Consider the following 16,554-nt stretch of genomic DNA (forward strand, 5'->3'; position numbering starts at 1 on the left):
ATTTGTAGCAGTCAGATTCATAGACACAGCAAGGGCAGTAGTGGTTACTAGAGCCTGGAGGGAGAGGACAACCGGGAACTGTTTAATGGCTATAGAGCTGCAGATTCCTAAGATGAAAGAGTTCTGGAGACAGATGATGGTAATGATCACATAACATGACACTGTCAAACTGCATGTTGAAAATGGCTAAGATAATACATTTTATGATGTATGTTAAAACAACTTGAGTTAAACTTTAAATCAAGGCTTAAAAGAAAGTACAAACAGAAACATAACAATGTATATTTAACCCAAGACCCCCTTTCTTCTTAAAATGCAGCAAGACAGCCAGAGATTAGAGATTTGCTGAGTCACTCCTTTAGACTTCAGTATTGTATACAGGAGTATTTTCTTTTCTTTTCCATGGCAACCTGACCTTCACTGTACCTGTAATCTGTGCCCCTGAAGTCAGCAGTGAAGGGTGCACATCAAGAGTACCTTTCAGTATGTCTACTTTCCCTGAGAGGCAATTTCCTGTTCTAGATGATCCTATCTTCAATGGATGGCTGCACATTGACCTTGGCTAGTCTGAAATTACTCACCTGAACTCCCGTACATTCCTGTAGATAGAAACTTTGGGAACAGATGGAGCGTGCTTAGTACTGTTGAAAATGTCCTTTCCATCTTGGTTCCCTGGGTTGGGTGTTGGGGAATATTGAGCCAAAAATGAAGATAATGGTGACTCACAGGCTCCTAGAGAAGAAATTCACATATGGCAGTCACTATGGGTCAGACTTTCCTCCTCTTGCTTACCTATCACCTCCTTCAGATAGATGTCAGGGTACTGTGTTGCTAAGCAGCAGGCAAGAAATGGGTTTCAGATTTCTAGCTTCATCTGTCATGCGCCCAGATGACATCCAGCTATCACACAGAAGTTTGTAGTTGGGTAGCAGATGGCAAGAGAGAAGGGCAACTAGTGTTATGCATCTGTGGAAACGTTATACTGTTCACTAGTAATGTGATGTACATGGCCCCAATTAGTTACATATTATAAACATGCAGCTGTATACCCCACTATTATCCATAGTGAGTAACCACCACCCACTAGGAATCTCTAAGATCTGGGCCAGCTGAGACCATGGCAGGCAGTCAAAAGGAGAAAGCTACATCTGGGTGGGGCACTGAAGACGACTTCTCTTGTCTGTGGGAGGTAAGTATGACTAGGTGTGCAGGTGGGCACTGCTGAGGCAGACAAGTCACACAAGTTATCTTCAGACAAGTCATCTACCTCACATTTGCTGCTCCTTCCGGCACTATTTTGTACCTAGTGACAATGACAGTTGATCATTTAGTGAAAACGTCCACACTGAAATGCTCTTAAACATCTTTATGATGATTTAGCAGCTTGGCAGTAGCAACATTTCTCAGCCAGTATCTGTGGATCCAGAACCAACCATGGCTTCACTGAGTCCTATGGTTCAGGACCTTCTGTGAGGTTGCAACCAAAGACTAGGCTTGCCCTAGAAGCATCTCGGAGCTAGAATGGGACAACTGTATTTACTGGACAGACCGAAACAGAGTTTATCTGGGGTCTGGCTTTTGGACCAATGACCTCAGTTCTTCACAATCTGTTAGCCAGAGGCTTCCCTTAAGAAGGGCATCTGTCTTGATAGGTCATCTCTTATGTGGCAACTGGTGTCTCTAAACTCAAGGAAGCAAAATCAGGACATTTTTGTAACCTAAAGTCAGGAGTGACAGCCCACTGCTGTGGCAAATTCTTTTCCTTAGAAGCACATAGTGATGAGCAGCTGTATGCACTATTACTGCACTTAGTACTTTGAGTAAACATTCCTAAATGCCTATGATAAAGCTCTGGTGCTTGATGCTGTTGGGAGGTGGTGGGACCTTGTATAATGGAGACTAGTGGGAGGGCTTTAGGTCATTAGGTGTGTGCCTTTGAAGGAAATTGTGTACCTATCTTCTCCCTCTCTGTTTTGCTTCCTGGCTTATGGTGAGCAGGTTTGCCACAACACATTCTCCTGCCATGATGTGCTGACACATCAAAAGCAATGAGACCAACTGGCCATGGGCCTTTGAAACCAAGGCCTTTGTAACTGAGGAACAAAAACACTCTTTAAATTGACTGATTATCTTTAGCACTTGTTGTAGTCATTATTGTAATTTTGTCTAGTTCTTAGTATTTGTTATAGTGATTGGCATAACACTCAGTGGAGAGGGAGGGACCACACTTATATTAATATATCAGACAATAAAGATCATGTTATAGATGGAGCTGCCCATCATAACTGTATTTTTGACAATATTGGATTATAATGTCCTTTCAAATGGGTAACGTGAAAATTACTATTATCAATATATCTCTGCCTAATCTGAAGATAATGATGACACAGGTAAATACCATTCTTGTAGAAGATTACTTAATGATGTTAAGATACTTTGTTGTTTTTTTGTTTTTTCGAGATAGGGTTTCTCTGGGTAGCCCTGGCTGTCCTGGAACTCACTTTGTAGACCAGGCTGTCCTGGAACTCAGAAATCCACCTGCCTCTGCCTCCCAAGTGCTGGGATTAAAGGCGTGGGCCACCAGGCCCAGCTAACATACTTTTTTTTTTTTTTTTAAAGTGCTTTTATCTTTCTGATCTGGAGTTTACCAACCTTTCATTTGAGTTTTGCTAGGAGGGTGGTGGTGGTTTAAAAAAAAAGTTACAATTTATAATTAAAAAAAAAAGACAGCTAAAACCAAATTTCTGTGTTTACCTAGTCTAAAATTCTGATTTCACAGGGTTAGAGCAGGTGGAGAGAGTGGGTCACATGCTGGTGGGCAGACTGATCATTACTAGTGTAGCTAGGCACATGCTTGGTTTCAGAAAATTTGAGGTCAAGTTGTCAGGTAGTCTCTCCGAGAGGCCTGCAGTATGGGTTGGATTAAGAATGTTGGTTGAGAAAATCAGGCAAAGGAAGAGAAAGAGATGGGGAGGGGAAGATAGGACTGAAAAAAAAGAGGAAAGTCTAAAGCCTGTTCACTCCAGGTGCCACTGGAGGGCTCCATGGCTCTCTATGGAGGTGCTACTCTCATGGAAAGAAACTTTTGTGCTCTGTCCTTGACACAGCATGGTACAGTGCACAGTGGTTAAGACTATAGGTTTAGGGATCAAGTTTGAATCATAGTACTCTTTGAAGCTTTGAAGTACTTTTATGAAGGGGATCCTGTATGTTTGGGCAGTAGGAGAAAGAAGAGAACACTGTGCACATGAGTGAATGTGGGTTGAAGCTTAAGTTCAAAGCAGGGCAGAGGAGCTATCAAGACTCTGAAGCATGGCCCGGATCAGATCTGTTTTTATTCATGAGTGCCAATCTAACACCAATTCTGGAGGCTGAAGATAGAGGCTGAAGAGAGCTTCCAAAAGTAAATGGTTCATCTGGGTAATACCAGGCTGACTGTACCTGGGCCTGCAGAAGGAAGTAGGCCCAGGTAAGAGGCTATGTGCCTTGGACACCATCATGCTGGAAGGGGCAAGGGTCCTGAAGAATCTGAATTGTAGTATGCAGTGGGTTTACTCAAATTCTACACATTCTTTTTAAAAATTCTACACACTTTTGCATTGAAAACAACAACAACAAAGCTTGTAAAATACTCTGCAATCTGAAAAGCTTATTTCAACTACTCCAGAAACCCAATCCCTACTAAAAATAGCATCCGCTTACACGCTAAAGGGACCCTTCCTCAACTGTATTTGGAAATGACAGTTGTAAAACTATAAACCAGAACTCAACCCATGCCAATGAGTTTGCAAAAGCACGAAATACTTTAAAGGAATAGAAGAGAGGGGGAAGTATTGGAGGTGAGAGGAGGGCGGGAGGGAATGTGTGATCCGGATCCATCCATCACAAGGAAATCTAAACCAAGGAGAGTGGTATTTAAAATACTCGTTTTCCGGAACATCTTCTGTAGACACATCCCAGTCACCCCTTCCCCTGAACACTCAAGTCCTGAGTTCCTGGCCCTACAGCCACCACCTCACCCGGTGCGTGGTGGCAGAGGTCCGGAGTAGCGCGACCTCTCAGGTGAGAGGCCACCCAGCCCTCAAGGCGCTCAAGGCCGGAGCCCATTCGCTGCAGCCTAAGCTGTGGGTGGGTGGGAGGGGGTTAGCCCGGAGGGGAGGGGGCGGGCGACGCCCGGTGAGTGCGGGGGAGGGGGACGCGGGGACGCTGAGAGAGTCGGGAGGGGCCTGAGCGCGACGCTGGGTATCGCCGGGAGCGGAGGGCGGGAGCGGCGAGGACGCGCGCTTCGCCTGGGTCGCTGGCGGACGCGCGCCGGAGTCCGAGCCTGAGACGCGCGGGCGCGAGGGACCGTGCAGAAACGGAGACTGGGGCAGCTGGAGGCGACAGCTTCGGAAGCTTCGGAAACACGCACGACAGCTGGGCTCCGGGGTCTTGGGCAGTAGCGCCCCGGCAGGGAGGTGGGCGCGGCACGAAAACGTGAGTAGCCCTGGGTGTGTCTGGCGGTTGCATTGGTGACATTCTGTCCTGGTGGGTGGACGCGGCTGGAGCAGAACAAGGAGCCCGAGGCTGCCGCGTTGTCACTCAGACACTGGCGCCCCGGCTCAACCCCGGCTCTTGTGGGAGTCTGGCAGCGCTTGCAGCTTGGGAGAAAGAGGTCGGCGACTTCGTTTTCTCTTGCAAGCCCTTGACATAGTCGGGGCGCTGGTTAGAAAAAGGAGACGCACGCCCTGGGAGGACGCGGCTTCGACCCCCGCAGCTCGGGTACCACGGGCGAGCGCCCACCAGCTCCTTGGGTCCCGGGTCAACTTCAGCCTCTCTGGAAGCCCTGACTAGAGGTCTGCTTGTGGACAGACCAGCATTACACAGCTTTCTGGGCTGGGACGCAGTGGATGCAGAGTGTCACAAGACAGGGTCGCCCGGCAGCGAAGCGCGACTGAGTCCCGCTGGTCGCGCTGCAGCGTGCGCGCGTTCGTGTCCCCACGGACACATCTGGGCGTGGGCTTTGTTCAGATGTGCTCACACCTGGGCGAATCGCCGTGAGCGGGGGGTGGGGGAAGGTGGGCGATGCTGACTGCCCACCTCGGCTTTCTCAGCTCTGGCGAGGAATCAGGGAATCAGAGGGGAACAGGATAGACACCAGGGATGGTGCGCTGGGGACACTTGCTTTGTTGGCTTCCAGGTGAGGGCCGTGACAGTTCCCCCACCACACACAGCCTCTGTGGACAGGGGCTTCTCAGGGCTGGTGCACCGGGTTTGGGACAGACTGGGAAGAGCCTCTGCCCTGCGCAGGCTCTCAGGGTGGGATCTGACTACAGCTTCGCCGGGGGGGGGGGGTACTGTGGTGAGCCTGGAGTGACTGCCCGCGCTAGAGCATCATCTAGCTGCGAGCGCCATCTGTGCCCGGCACCGCCCCGGGCCCTCCAGGCAGCGCGGGTGGGCGCCGCGGCACTCTGGTTCCCGGGGTGTGTGGATCCGGCTACTCTCGGTTCACATCTGCCACGGCACAGAACCGGGACCGGATTTCACAGTAGGCAGAGCTGGGGAGTCATTCTCTGAGAAGTGTTCTCTGGATAGCAGGTGCAGCACGAGTTCCCGGAGTCCACCGGGTTGGTAGGCAGGTCATTTCTTTCCCTTTGCTCCGGGCTACCTCTTCACATCCCCGAAGCTGGCTGGAGGTCCCTGTGCTTCTGCAAGCACAGAGAAAGGTCGCCATGAGCAAGAGTCCTTCTCCTACCTCACCATCTTCACCCACAGCTCCAGCACCAGGGTAAACTGAGAGGGAAGAAGTCCAGAGAGGGAAATGTTCTTCTCCTTCTCTAGTCTTGGATGGTTAATAAAAAGAAGTGTGGTTTTGAAGCACAGCGTCCTTCCTTGCTGAAGCTCTAGCAGGAAGCCGTGGAGCAGAGTATAATGGGGTAGGCAGCCTTGTTTCCGTACGCACCAGGAGCTCCCCCTGGGGTTGTTGTGGGGAGGAACACAGTGACCCCTGAATACAAAACCTGCTTGAATTGGACTACTTCCGAAATGGCCTATGCTAACCACCCATTGCCTGCTGTGAGGCCTTTCAGAAGTGGTAAAACAATGGAGACAGGCGAACTCTTTCTAGGTTAATGATATGGTAGCCAACTTATTGGGAAACTCCAGGTGTGCAGGAACTATGCACACACAACATCTCATGTCAATTCTCATAACAACTCCATTTCCAAATTAAGAGAGTAGCTTAGACAGGTCAAGTAACTTCCACAAGACCACATACGTAGCCAGGGAGCAGCGGAGCTTTCCCATCAAAGACTTTGAAAGTGTGGTCTTCTTGAGACTTCTCATGAATTTAGAGGAGGCCCAAATCCTGAGTATTCAACGCCAAAATACTATTCCATTGAATACAAATACAAAGCTATTTAATTCGGATGTGTGCAGACTTTTTTTGGTAACAGGCAATGCTGTAGTTCAGATGACAGTATTATGGAATAACTTTTTACTCCAATAATTCTTTTATGGGCTTTTATATCTCCACTGGTGTGTCTGTGTGTGTGTGTGTGTGTGTGTGTGTGTGTGTGCGCGCGCGCATGCGTGTGTGCGTGCGTGTGTATACTCATAATCCGGTCCATTACTGTCACTAACTTGTTCTTGGTGACCAGAGGTCCCAACAACTACACGGGGATATTACTAGCACTTCATTTGTCATTGTTATTGTTATTTGCTTGTTTGTTTTTGAGAGAGACTTACATCAGATACCCCTTGCTGGTTTGGAACTTGCTACATAGACTAGGATAGGTTTGCCTCCCAAATTCGAGGACTAAAGGTGTGCATTATCATATCCAGCTTTCAGTGTAATTTTAAACAAACATTTCTTAAAACAAGGCAAAGTGTGTGTGTGTGTGTGTGTGTTTATACTCTGGCCCATATACACATCTCAGAGGACGAATTTTCAGGAAGTGGTTCTCTCCACAATATTTTGAAGCTCTGTTTTGTGCAGACCAATCCTCAGTCTCCCAGCTTGCTGCAAAGGTACTGGGATTTGGGCACTGCATTAAGTTTTTGGCAGGATGTCTAGGGATTGCCACATCGGCTTGCACTGAAGGAGCATCCACTTGCTCACTCATCTCCCCAGCCCCAAGGCAAACATTTATATTTAACTAAAAGCTCCCAACCCTGAGCAGCTTTTGTAGACTGTTTGGACTACAGGAGAGTTATTACCCAAATTCTACACCGAGTTTAGAGAGTCTTAGCAGAGAAATCTAAGAAGGCTTTCAGCAACCTAAGTATGTGGCAATGTGTGATACTTTTACCAAGCCATTCCACATTACTATAGAAAAGAAGAATTAGAAGAAAAGTAATATTGACCATCTTTGGCAGAGCTATTAGGATGATCACAATTGACCCATCCACTGAAAAATGCATCAACGTTGCTTTTATAACTCTGACTTGGGAAAGTAGCTAAATGTTTCACATTAGTGTGAATATAGTGCTATAATAGACCCTGGACAACTTTGCACTTAACAGTTTGACTTTCAAAAGCAGTGCAGCAGGTGCCAGAGAACTGGCCTGGTCATGTATTGCAGGGTAGGGATGTGGCCATGGCCTGAGGGCACACACCTTTATACCACAGTGGTGGTGTTGCAGCATTGACAGTGAATGAATCACATGCTTCTTGCGAGCCTGTGTGGTGACAGTGCCAGGTATGAGTGCTTCACAACTTTGTGTCAGAGTGTCGTGAGAATGTGCAGACCAGGGGTGTAGACCACTATTGTAGGGGCATCCTCCTCCTCTTCTAAAAGATCTATTTGTTTATTTTATGTATATGAGTATGCTGTAGCTGTCTTCAGACACCCCAGAAGAGGGCATCAGGTCCCATTACAGATAGCTTTGAGTCACTATGGCGTTGCTAGGAATTGAACTCAGGACCTTTAGAAGAGCACTTAGTGCTCTTAACCACTGAGCCATCTCTCCAGCTCCGTAGGGATCTCTTCAATTAACACTTTTATTTAAGTATCACTCTCCTCATGTGATGGATAGAATATTATCTGGCATATATATATATATATATATATATATATATTCCTACAAAGATACGATTTAATGGAATTCCACAGAAGATTCTCTCTAAAGAGATTAGTTTGTTCGTTCATTCATTAATTCATCATAAATATTTACTGAGTGAGTGGCCTCTTGTTCTCAGCACTGGAGTGATTGTGATGAGCATAACATTTCTATCATCAGTGTTCACAGATTTACGTTTACATAACTTAAATATCTGACTTGTCATCCTGGAATACAGTTTAACATCTTCAGTAAAAGCCCCCTTGTGACCTCTTCCTGTTATCATTCTCCTGAAAGGTAACCTCTAAATGTCACTCTCACTGTTATAAATTATGCATGCCACATGTGCCCCTGAGAAATTATGCCATACAACAGACCTCGTGTGAAAGGGGTTTATTGGGGGAGCGGGGAAGAGTGAGGGCCTTGGAAAGGGGTAGATGCAGGCAAGTGGACATGTAGACAGACAGACAGAAGGAGCAGAGACATGAGGGCAGAGAACAGATAGAGAAATTTGGGGAACACATACACATGTGCGCGCATGCACACACACACACAGAGAGAAAGAGGGGGCAAGGGAGGGAGGGAGAGAGAGCTGCTGAGTGGCAGCAGGTCCTTTTATATGCAGCACACACCTGTAGCATCTAGCCAAGGCAGATCGTGTCCTAAGCAATTGCTAGGTCCCCGAAGGCAGGCCAGCAGAATGACTGTATATTAACCCTCACCATGACAGCATTAAGTCCCAACATGAAGGCGACATCAGCTGCCACTGAAGCCCCAGCCTAAAGAACAGTTTCTGTCTGAGAAGGATGACAACCCAGAGCAAACAGGACAAACAAGGCAGCTCTGATGTGCTTGCCTGCACTAGGAAGCTTTGTGTGTGTATCTCAGGAGTGTTTAGGTCATCTTTGAGATGCTCGATGATTAAAAGTGATTCACCAATGACTGAAATTTGCCAAATGTGAGTTGGAGAGATGGTTTAGAGCATGCACTGCTCTTTCACAGGACCTGAGTATGGTCCCCAGCACCGATATCAGGGGACCCACAATTGCATGTAACTTCCGTTCCAGGGAAGGCACAGCCTTTAGCCTCCACAGACACCAGCATTCACATGCTGTACATACCACACAGAGATACTTATACATAATTAAAAATAATGAAATTAAATCTTTTCTTGTTGTTTTTGTTTGTTTGTTTGTTTGTTTTTTCAAGACAGGATTTCTCTATGTAGCCGTGGCTGTCCTGGAACTCACTCTGTAGACCAGGCTGACCTCGAACTCAGAAATCCGTCTGCCTCTGCCTGCCAAGTGCTGGAATTAAAGGCATGCGCCACCTCTGCCCAGCAAAATTAAATCTTTTAATAAGCACTTAGATGTTCTTTCTATTTTAAATTTTGTACTGCTTTTCACCTGAAGAAGCCCTTAGCCTTCTTGGCAGGTAAGCAAACCTTCCAGGTTGATGAGAAAAGTGAAGAGACCTGGATGCTAAGAGCAAGAATCCAGTGACTTATTTTTATTGAACTTACACTAATGAAAAGATCCTTTGGCTCCCCCTTACCAAAAAATAAAATAAATAAAAATAAATGAATAAATAAATAAATAAATAAATTTAAAAACAAAACCAAAAAACCCCTCTGTTGGCATCAAAGGAAAAAATTATCCTGTCATGTCTATTACGGCATAAGTGACAAATAAAAGTTATGTATATTTAAAGGCATGCAACTTGATGTTTTGATGGAGGTATATATTAATAGATGATCATCAAATATTCATTACATTCTATATTAACATTTTCTCTCTCATTTTGCTGAGAGGAGTTTAAGATCTGCTGCCATAGCAAACTTCAATCATACTCACTAGTATTGACCATAGTCACTATCCTATTCATTAGCTATCCAGAATTTATTGTTTCAACCTAACAAACGTTGTACCCTGTGGCTCCATTCTTCATTCATGTCCCCATCCCTATCCTCACCTCCAATCCACAGAACTACCATTCAGCTGTATGCTTCTTCCTTTGACTGACATTATTTTCTCAATCTTTCCTCCTTCTCTTCCTCTGGCTCCCTTTCATCCTTATCAACTCCCTTCCTCTGGCCCTTTTTTCTGATTTATTTTTATGTATGCATATTTTGCCTGCATGCATGTTTGCATCACATGCATGCAATTCCCAAAAAGGCTAGAAGAAGGTGCTGTATCCTTTGGAACTAAGGTTAGCTGGTTGTGAGCTGGCATGTAGGGACTGTGACTTGAATCCAGGTCCCCTGGAAGAACAGCTATTGCTCTTAACTGTTGAGCCATCACTGCAGGGCCCTTCTGTTTTGATATAAGCTCTTGTAATTTAGCCCAGGCTGGCGCTGACTTCTCAGTATTTCTCCATCCACTTTCCTAATGTTGAGATTACCAGGGTAGGCCATCACACCTAGGGACTGACATTTCTAAGAATGACAAAAAATGCATGACATCAATAGATAATCGTTGGTTCTCCTCAAATCCAGAAGGAGACTGCAGAAAGGAGGAATGCATCAGATTGGCTTAAGCTCCATTTTTATCAATTTGAATTTCATAATCAGTTATATCTCAAAGGAGAGACAAATTCAATCCACTGTGTAAGATGTAAGTTGCTTTTTACTGTAATAAAGTATACAGTGTGTCACTGCAAACCATCTTAAAATAAATAGATGAGTGTCATTACATGAATCCACACTGTGAGGATCATCACCACTGTCGAGGGCCAGCCTTTTCTTCATTTCAAACTGAAACCTGTTAAACAGTAACAGCTTCTCTTCCCCTAGTCTTTGGCAATCACCACTCTAATCTGTCTCTATGAGTTTGACTAAGTATCTCATTTGAGTCAAGTGGTCGAGCCTCTAATCATTGGCTGACCTTACTTGCTCAGTATGTCCATTGTGCGTTGTCATTCAGCTGCCAGTGAGCACCTGGGTTACTTTTACCTTTTGGCTACTGTAGGGATGCTACCGTAAATCTGGATGTATAAGTATCTCTTTGAATCATTGTTTTTAATTGTTTGTGGTATACACCCAGAAATTAGGCTGCTGGAGCCTCTGAACACTGTTTTAAAATTTGTTTTAGGATCACCATGCTTTCTATGGTAACAGTTGCATCATTTCTCAATCCCACCAGTTGTGTAGTGATTCCCGTGACTTCACATCTCAAACAGCACTTCTTCCTTTCTGTTTTCTTGATAAGAGCTGTAGTAATAGGTACAGAATTTCTACTTTTAAAACTTCAGAATAATAAATATCTCGGTGGATAAAACACTTGCCACGGGGCCGCATGACCTGAGTTCAAATTCTCCAAACCCATGAAGAGTAAAATGTGGTAAGTTTCTGAAATCTCTGTGCTCCTACAGAGAACTGTGGATAGAGATAAGCTGATCATGGAATGATCATGGTCCTACTCCCTGGCATGCAGTACAGTGGTGAGAAACAGAGAGACCCTGCTTCAAACAAGGTATAGAGTAAGGAATGACACAGAGCTGTTCTTCTCAATCCGCACATAGGACATGGGACATATACATACACATGGTGCCATGTATCAGACATACAAAATAAAGCCATAAATCAGCATGCTGTGTATCATGAACAAGAAGTCACTCACAAGGTTTCCTAACTTTTTCGTTTAACCCTTATTAACTAGAAGTTGCACAAGCTGAAACAAGTATGGCTGACCCCATATCTTGTGAAAAGCCTAAAGCAGATGCTGTTTTGTGTGTATGCCATACTCCATCATGAGACGGCACTGGTGATGTCTGTCCTGTTGATATTTTAATGTGATGAGTTGGAGTATATGTATGTCTGTGGTGCACTTGTGCCAAATGATTTTGTTACAAGAGTAGATTAAATTAGCATGCCTTTGTTTTATTGCCCCAAAGTGACATCATTATTTTAATCAAGACCAAGAACACATGTGTCCCAGGTCTGGAACAGATAGGAACATCTTCATGCTGCATGGTTAGAGATGTGCTGGAATTGTAAATTACTTCTCTGCATTGGGCATTTCTTTCTACCATTGACTCTTCAAAGATGACAGAATAACCCTCACCACCCAATTATAATTGCTCAGCTGAGCTAATAAAAAAGATGTGGTGTCAACTTAATTGACCTAGTTTATTGGCCTACAAGATTGGAATTCCAAATTAGGAAAAAAAAAAAAATAGCAGCCTGATGGATGGTTTCCCTCAGATAACTAAAAAGCTAGTAAGTATAAGAATTTTCCAGTGGTGATCCACCTAGACTCCTGCATTATGCACACTATCAAAGGTCTCACTCTGTTTCACAACACTGCTAGCAACTCCTATCTTGTATAGTGTGTTCCCTTGTTATCTTCTGTATCACTCTTCATTATTTAATTCAAAGGAGAATGAAGATGACAGTTACTATTACATCAAAATGATCCTAAAATTCTCCTTATTAAGTGAATACAGGAAATACTGGATATAGTGTTTTACATATGTATGTTCATTTATAATATATTCTGCATTTTATGATATGCATGGTGTCAAAACCCACTCTAACAAGAAGTCTATTCCCAGGGCAATCTCAGGGAATCCTGTAGGAGGTCTTCCACGGGGCACTATGCAATGAATTTGATTTATCTTTCTCAAGTGGGTTGAGAGCATTCAAAAAATTCAGTATGTGTTATTCAGCGTGTAGTGTGATTTTTTTTTCTCCAAATTTCAACTTTAAAGCTAATTCCGTGCCACTTCTAGATGCCCTTGGCATTTGAATAGTGTGATCTGAGCATGCAGTTTAGACGAGCACTACAAACACTGCTTAGACTCTATGAACATATTTCATCAAGGGAAGAGGAAAACGGGAGGATGAGTGCTAATTTCCCACTAATTGTGCCTTAAGGTAAGAATGGACTGTGAAAGAGTTTCATCCTGGAGGGTTGGGTTTTTTTTTTTTTTTTTTTTTTTTTTTTTTTTTTTTTTTTTTGATTTTCTCAGGGAGGATGGCTTGCAAGCAAGCAGCCTTCCAAAGCCTGGTGCGCCTTTTCAGTCCCTCACCTCAATAGAGAACTGGAAGGACAAAAGTGAACAAAGGAGGCCTGTTTTGCCTGCCCCACTTGCTGGGCTGTTGTCCTGGCCCCTTTCAGTGAAGGAGGGGGGCGCTGGGTCAAAGTTGAAGAACACTGAAAAGGAATTCAAGCTTCGAGTCGAAATTTGAATTATAGCTTCAGTTTGAGCGCAGTGTAAATTAGTTTGAATTGAAATTTTCAACCTCTAGAAGCTGAAGTGACAGATGGTGTTGGAGCTCTGTATGTAGCCCTGCACGGCGTGCCCATAGTGTGGAGTGCCCCAGCCAGGCACTCAGTAAACATCTAGTTAACTGACAAAAGTTCCAACACTGTAGGAAGTGCAGTTTGATGCTGTACAGTGCATTAAGACATTGGACTGTGTGAATTAAGGGGAGGCCCCTTGTGTCTGGCACACACTCAGACGCACTCACTCCCTCTAATTGCATTGCAAATATTCTTCTGACAGTTCTGTGGCTTTCTCTTATCTGATTGAATAAAAACAAAAATGCTCCCATGCAAGAATACATTATAGTATTTTGGTATTGTCTGCAAAATATTTTTATGTATAGTAAAGTGAATTTGTCACAAATATTGACTAGCTAGCTAGACAGTGTTGACAGTGGTTTTTTTTTCCTATATAGTAGATTTATGAAAAATAAGTTGGGCTTTCTGGTTCTGGTGGGGGCTGATGATTTTTATTTGCTATTAAAGTTCTTAATATGACACATGGTTCTTCATTCATTGGTTAGGTAGCATCCAATTTAAAATGTTTTAATAGAAATAGTTACTAGGAAATAGAGGTTATTAGAGTCTAAATGAAATAAAAAAACAATTTGGGCTAATTTAAAGCTTTCTTAGTTTTTCATAAAAATATAGAAATTGAAAAATTATAGTTCTTGAAAAGAGCAAAATTGAGAGTTGAGAAATTAGCAAACTTTGTTTTGGTAACTTTGCTTCTTTAAATGACCTGACAACCCTGTCTTTGGTTCTTCACACACACTCAAATGTCTACGCATACACACCCATGCTAATATAGAGACATTTCTACTTTCTGAGGGATAACATGGAAATAATTTGAATAGCCAGTAAAGAGGTAATTTAGGGTATATACTCTAATGTGGACAAAAGCTAATTTGCTTCAGATTACTTAGCTCATACGATAAAATGCATGCTTACATTTTAAGCTAAACTACATTTTAACTACTGGAATAGAGATTTTAAACTCCATGGTTAGAAGTATATGTCTCTAGTAGCAGTTACCATGATGCAAAATTATACTGGGTGGGAGGATACATCAAAGGTTGACTGCTCTCGCGGAGCCATGAGAGCATTTGTTAAATAGTGAAAGAGTTCATAGTCTGATTCATTTTCTGGATCTGAGAATAAGAGATTAGAAATGAGGGACTGTAGAGAGTTTGGCTGGAGGGAAGACTCAGTTGAGCATTAAGAATTATGACATCCCAGAGAAGTGTCCTGTGGCAAAAAAGAATGAGACTTATGTTAAGTAAGGAGCAGAGTGAACACAGCTATGCAAATCTAGTAATACAAAATCTCAAGTGATAAGGAATAAAAATGAAAATGTATGGTCATCGTCTGGCTAATAAAGGATAATCTTTATTTTGCATCATCCAATATTAAATACACTTGATTGTTTTATTGTGAGACTTTAGATCATTGAAGAAATGATGTCATAAGACAAAAATAATTCACAACGTAATCTGTAAGACAAAATCATGAAAATATATTTGCATTGAAAAGAAACTGGGGCTGGAGAGATGGCTCAGCGTTTAAGAGCACTGACTGCTCTTCTGAAGGTCCNGAGTTCAAATCCCAGCAACCACATGGTGGCTCACAACCACCTGTTATTAGATCTGATGCCCCCTCTTCTGGGGTGTCTGAAGACAACTACAGTGTACTTATATATAATAAATCAATCAATAAAAATAAGATACAGGTATTCGACTCAAATTTTAAAAAAAGAAAAGAAAAGAAAAGAAAAGAAAAGAAAAGAAAAGAAAAGAAACTGACAGTTTCCTACGAAAGGATATCTCAGTATGAATCAGTTAAATTATTGGCCAGCTTGGCTCTTTCCAACTATTTTGTTTCTTTATGTACTAGTAGTTGTCTCACCTTGAGGAAGGCAGATAAATGTAACTGTGAAGCTAGCTAGCCTACTTGGGACAGTTATTCATTTCCAGTAGGGTTCTTTCCTTTGCAAAGAATTATGTGACTTAGCTCCTAAAGTACATCAAAGTTCAATTCAAGGCAGTGTTCAGATGTGCATAAGGAGAGAATGAATTCATTCAGTCTACTGAAGGGGTGTGGCACACCCAGGGCAACCTTATCAAATGAGGTTAAGTCAATAAAGAAGGAAACAGGTGGAAATTAAGGAAAATATCTCAATTGCATGATATTGAGATTCCAAGTCACATCTGTCAAGGAGAAAAAGATAACTAAGTAGTTATCCAGGCCCATTAGGTCTTGCTCATAATAGAATTCTATTAGCACTCCCTGGGTACCTGAGTGGGGAAACTTGGTCCTCTTTCTGTCGTGTAGGAGCCTGAGCTGCCTTTTCTCTTTTCACATAGAGGTGTGTATGTGATAGGCCCATATTTTGTGGTGCACAACTGAATGCATGAATATAGCAAAATGTCAGACTGTTGAAAGAAGAGAATGGGGTGTGACTCTGTGCTTAGTCCTAGTTTGAAGACAGATGAAGTTTAGCCCATGGGAAATCAAACATTCGTGATTGCGTGCCTGTAGTTTTTGCAGATTGTGAGTTGTTTTGTGCTTCTAAATCAGGCACTTGAGCTGGCAGGAGAAATGATTCAATGAAGTATGGGGCTATTTTTTAAATCACTGTAAGTTGATCTTAAATGCTGTCTTTGTGACCCCCGCCCTCCAAGGACTTCCACTATAATTTACTATCTGCTCACCCAAGGAAATTCTGGATTTACATAAGGTTTTTCTTTTCCTCGATTCACGTGTCTTTCCCTCTGCGGTACATGCATGGCAGCGTGCCCACTGAGTCAAGCACTTTCTGAGATTGTTTTCTACCAGGTGAATTTGCAGAAACTGGAATCAAGGCACACCGGACAAAAAGGAAGAGAAAAACTGCTGTAGATTTAAAATCTGGACTCTGTTTCCCCCCTCCCCCCCCCTTTGCTTGACCCTTCCACCTTCTCACCTGTAGTTTGCTTCATTTTCTGATATATGAGTTGAGTTATTGCAGGTCCTTTCCCATCTAATTAGTGGGTTATAGGAATTGGCTTCAAGGCAGGCCTGCCATGTTGAGAGATTAACCTAAAAAATTGATACAAATATGCAGTGAGTCTGTGGGAGGTAGGTTTGTATCATTGTGATATGCTGAGTTTACCCTGTCTTCTTCTTCTTCTTCTTTTTCTTCTTCTTCTTCTTCTTCTTCTTCTTCTTCTTCTTCTTCTTCTTCTTCTTCTTCTTCTTCTTCTTCTTCTTC

The 16,554-nt window shown here is 43.3% G+C and overlaps 1 protein-coding gene across 31 annotated transcripts in view; it reads left to right on the plus strand.

Annotated features, from left to right (window-relative positions):
- Window positions 1–3,945: 3,945 nt before the first annotated feature.
- The window catches only part of Nrcam (neuronal cell adhesion molecule), a 261,656-nt gene continuing 249,047 nt past the window's right edge, over window positions 3,946–16,554 (plus strand). For 30 of the 31 annotated variants that reach the window (XM_029484542.1, XM_029484541.1, XM_029484548.1 and 27 more), the window contains exon 1: window positions 4,287–4,476. The gene's annotated coding sequence lies outside the window, so the exon portion shown is untranslated. Of the gene's footprint in view, window positions 4,063–4,286; window positions 4,477–16,554 lie in introns of those variants that run through there. The other variant, XM_029484544.1, reaches the window with a different exon arrangement.

The sequence above is a fragment of the Mus caroli genome, chromosome 12 (genome assembly GCF_900094665.2).
Source record: "Mus caroli chromosome 12, CAROLI_EIJ_v1.1, whole genome shotgun sequence".
Classification (NCBI taxonomy): Eukaryota; Metazoa; Chordata; class Mammalia; order Rodentia; family Muridae; genus Mus; species Mus caroli.